The following is a 5,219-nucleotide window of genomic DNA, read 5'->3' as shown; positions in this document are numbered from 1 at the left end:
TACAAGGAAATGTTGTTGGACAAGGAGAATGAGCTGCAAAGCATCACTCAAGAAAATGATGATTTACGGGTCAGGGAAATAGCTGCCTTGCAGAAAATCCAAGAATTATCTTCATTGCTTGAGGAAACCAAATCCAATAGACCTGATGAATCAGATAAGCTACCAAAGAATGAGAAGGAATACAGCCTACTGTCAAACACTTCTCAAGAAGAAAGACCAAATTCAGAGGCAGCTTTATGGAAGCATGGAAATGGCCACGAGGAAGATAAAAAATCAAAAGAGGAGAATGAGAAGGTAAACCAAAATGACGAAGAAGATCCAACAGATACAATGCCCAGGGACTTATCATCAGAAAAGGACCATGAGGATGTCTCGGTTGATGATGATTTAGACTTAAAGATGGATGGTTTAAGCTACGAACTAAAGGCTGAGAACCCAGATAATGGAGCAACCTCACCAACCAAAAACCAGCAGCAAAAGAAAAAGAAAGCTTTGCTGAACAAGTTTGGGAAGCTGCTGAAAAAGAGTAGCCACAAAAAGCCATAAATGAGATGGGAGCTAGATAGTAGGTACATCCAATTCTATTGCATTTCTAGGTACTGTTTTTAGGTGCTTCAATATAGGTTGAAATCTGTATTACGTCGTTATCTAAATTGATCCTGCAATTGCTGAAATGTATCGGTTGTGTGCTCATTTCATTTCAACATTTTCTCCTTTACTAGGAGGAAGTATGCATGATACCTCTTTTACATACATCAAAGGAACTCGCTGTAACTATTTTATTGTTTGTGACTGAAGGTGTTTTACTTTGTTCATGCTACTTTGTGGGTTTCACTATACTGCTTTTTTAATATCCATGCTCCGTATCAAGCTGTCTTCAACTAGCATCTGTGCTGTAATTTCACTGGTCCAACAGATTTAGTTGCCTATTCAGGTGCAAATGACAAGTTCTTGATTTGATTCATTCTTGAAATTATGTGTTCAGGGCTGAACCATAAATGCAAATGATCTAGTATCAACTTTAAATACTGGTAGCAACTAACAGATTTATTGGAGAAAAGGAACAAAGTGAGTGAGTGCCAACCCAGAGTTTGTCATGATCCTCTTTTTAAGAAATTAAAGTGTTCATGGGTCATACATGACTTCAAGTTGAAAAAAGGTTGCAATAATAGAAAAATTAATCAACTTATGGGACACACATGACTTCAAGTTGAAAAAGGTGGTGTGCTCATTAGAAGTGAACTATGAATTGACCTTTTCTTACCCACATAAATGTGTCTCGATGTAGGGCCAAGCAATCGGATAAATTGAATTTTTAAGATTAATTTAGCCGATTGAACTTTATTATTAAAATCAAATAAATTGAATTGATATAAAATTAATTAATTCGGTGAATTGAATGTTTTTATCAGTTGATTGTTATTATATGTAAGCCCATTGATATTGGACGGTTGAATCATCAATCGATGATTGAGAGTTAAGTCGGGATGTTTCGGGATGTTTCTTTTAAACACTGTTATTGGACGGTTGAATCATCAATAGATGATCGAGAGTTAAGTCGGGATGTTTCTTTTAAACACTGTTTAAGTATATCAGTCGATTGTTCATAATATAATAATTAATTGACACTTAAGTCGGGATGTTTCGGGATGTTTCTTTTAAACACTGTTATTGGACGGTTGAATCATCAATAGATGATCGAGAGTTAAGTCGCGATGTTTCGGGATGTTTCTTTTAAACACTGTTTAAGTATATCAGTCGATTGCTCAGAATATAATAATTAATTGACACTTAAGTCGGGATGTTTCGGGATGTTTCTTTTAAACACTGTTATTGGACGGTTGAATCATCAATAGATGATCGAGAGTTAAGTCGGGATATTTCGGGATATTTCTTTTAAACACTGTTTAAGTATATAAGTCGATTGCTCATAATATAATAATTAATTGACACTGATTCGATTTGATTGATTTTTGAATTTTGAAATGGAGATCGAAATGAATAATTCATATTTTTTTTTAAAAAAAACTGAATTAAAACCCTAAATTTATCAATTTAATCACTATTTTGCTCCCTTGGGAAATAATGAATTTACCTGAAATGATGTGATTCGTAAATCGTAATTTTGAGTTAAATGGATCGACAGGGTTACCCACGATCCACTGGAACACGTGCCATTTGGCCCATTTAACTTTGACACATGACTAAATAATCATTAAGCACGTGACGCGTGCTGTCTCGAATGACAAATAAAAAAGAACGCCGTTGCCGGGGATCGAACCCGGGTCACCCGCGTGACAGGTGGGAATACTCACCACTATACTACAACGACATGTACAGTGCAGTGAGGTAACAATTTTATAATAGAAAATAATTAAACTTTTAATATATTGAGATCGTTGTCGCACTAGCAAATAACACAATTATAAAATTTAACTACTATATTTAAAGTAAAACATTTGATCAACTACTTCATCTTATTCTTGTCTCATCTCACTTTGTCAAAAGCCCCATGATTAATGAGATTCTTTTTTAGGGTTTGGTCCTCTCTCACTCTCCACTAAATTAATCAACACACACATCATTACTAGCAATGCAATGCTTTAATTATTCATTAATTATTAGGGTTAGGTTAACATCCACATCCCGCCAACATCATAATCACAATGAATCTTCTCGAGAAATTCAACTTAAAAACAATTTTAAAATGCAAACTAATTAATTAAATACAAAAGAGTTATAGGTTTAACTTGTATTGCATTTTTGATAGATCATTCAAAATAAAATTAACAAACTCTTTTATATCTCCAATAATAATATAATTAAGATATTGAAATAAAATATCGAAAAAATAGGAAAAAAATAAAGAGAATAAGAGAAGAATAATTTTGTTTCTCTCTTTTATATATTATGAGATTACAAAGATGCCTATTTATATGCCTTTTAGAAGTAATAAAAAAAACATCTCTATTTAATATGACAATCCCAACTTTAATGATCATAATTGTACCCAAAAATCAAAATTGTCATATCATAAAGAGTAATACAACACTTGCCCTTGGATGTCTACTGTATAAAGAATATGTCTAGTTACAATCTTATTAAGAAAAATCTAGTGGGAAAGAATACCTTAGTGAAGGAAGAAGAGTGCATCCTTCCTTATATATATATATTTTGATATTACACTCCCTCTCTTTCGGTCATCACTTAATATCTTTAGGATGTCACATTCCAATCTTATGAATCAATTTCTCAAATATTATATATAGTTGATAATGTTTTTGTAAATAAATTTACAAGATTCTCACTTGATTAAATTTTTCGTACACCAATATTTCCACTTTGTAGTAAATAATGTGTGAAAAATAATTTTGAGATATGTTTTGTCCTATCACTTTTGATGTATCCACTTTTTAATTGGACTATACAAGCTACATTACCTTTATAAAGTATCGTTGGAGTCTTATTTATTAAAAAAAACTACATGATTCTTGAATGTGATAAGTCATTGACCTCAACCAACGCATTCACGACTTGCCTTATGGATTGCAATTATTTTAATATGACTTGATGAAATAGTAGTTATAATATGTTCATAGATCTCCAAGGTATCGTTGTTCCACCATATATGAATACATAACCTAATTGAGACCTAACATTGTGTGGATCAAATAAGTATCTTGCATCTGCATACCCAATTAATTTTATATTTGACTCATGAGGATAAAATAGACTCATATTAATAGTTCTTTTGAGATATTGAAAAATATGTTTAGCTTTGTTCCAATGTATTCTGATTGGAGCAGAACTATATATTACTAATAAATTTATAGCAAATGCAATAGCAAGTCGGGTATTATTAGCAACATACATTAAACTTTAATGATTAAAGCACTGATTGTAGTTAAGTATGATACTTCAGAACCAAGAATTTTCTCATTATCATCATGAGAAAAGAAAGAATCCTTGTGTATATCAAGTGATCGAAGAACCATTGGGTTCGTTAATTTATGAGTTATTCATATTAAATCATTTTAAAATTTTCTCAGTATAAGTTGATTGATGGACAAAAATCTCCTTTAAATACTAAACTATAGGCTGAGACAAAATTTAGTTTTACCAAGATATTTTATTCCAAATTTTTTCTTTAAATAATTTATTGCATTTAAGGTGTCGATAATATTTAAATCATCAACATATACATTGATTTATCATAAAACTATATATGGACCTTTTTATAAAAATGCATGGACAAATATGGTTATTTATATATCCCTCTTTGAACAAATATTCACTAAGACATTTTACTATATATGCCCAAATTATTTTAAACCATACAAAGATCTTCATAATATAATAATAAATAATTCTCAAGAATTGTATGCTTCTAGTATCTATAGTTCTTCTAGGGCTTTCATATATATGTCATTAACTAGTGCCCCATATAAATATGTTATAATGACATCCATTATCTGTATATGAAGTCTTCTTTTGCTACTAAACCAATAAGATAACAAAAAGTAATAGCATTCATTACAAGATAATATGTCTCTCTATTGTCAATCTCAGGTATTTGCAAAAAACCTTGTGCAACTAGTCAAGCTTTGCATCATACAATCTCATTTTTCTCATTCATTTTTTGTACGAATATTTATTTATATTATATTGGTTTAACACATTCAGATATTTTTACAATGGGCCTAAAAACCTCACATTTGGGAGAGATGTGTTAGATCGAGTCGCACGTGAGAATGCGGGGGGTGAATCACGTGGTTATGAAAAACTTATTCTTTTAGATTTTGAAAACAAAATGCGCAATGAAAAAACACAAAAAAAAAAAAATTAAGAAGATAGAGACAGACACGGTCAGTTTTATTTGGTTTGGAGTCTTCAGTGACTTCTACTTCAAGACCTAGGTTCCGCGGACTATCGATGGTAATCCACTAAAATACCTCTTCCAGAACCACTGGAAGAGGAAATCGAGTACAAAAAAAATTGAAACAAGTGCAACACACTACACTTATTCTTTTTGCAATAATTAAGTATAGAATTAAAGTTACCAAACACTTTTTCCAGAGTCGGTCAACTCAAGCTTGGTGTTTGGGCGGCTTCTCAGCAGTAGACGGGCATAGTAGCCTTGTAGCAGAGTCACAGCAGAAAATTGGAGAAGTCAGAACCTCAATCGGACGCATAGAAGCTTGTGTATGAGTTGCTTTTTG

General features: G+C 31.9%; 1 non-coding gene across 1 annotated transcript; it reads right to left on the bottom strand.

Moving 5' to 3' along the window:
• Positions 1–2,260: 2,260 nt before the first annotated feature.
• On the bottom strand, positions 2,261–2,332 carry TRNAD-GUC. The gene has a single exon. It is a non-coding gene; the product is annotated as a tRNA-Asp (tRNA).
• Between the last annotated feature and the right edge of the window lie 2,887 nt (positions 2,333–5,219).

Source organism: Zingiber officinale, chromosome 6A, assembly GCF_018446385.1.
Source record: "Zingiber officinale cultivar Zhangliang chromosome 6A, Zo_v1.1, whole genome shotgun sequence".
Classification (NCBI taxonomy): Eukaryota; Viridiplantae; Streptophyta; class Magnoliopsida; order Zingiberales; family Zingiberaceae; genus Zingiber; species Zingiber officinale.
The sequence above is the reverse complement of the archived record's forward strand: the minus strand, read 5'-3'. Positions and strand labels throughout refer to the sequence as shown.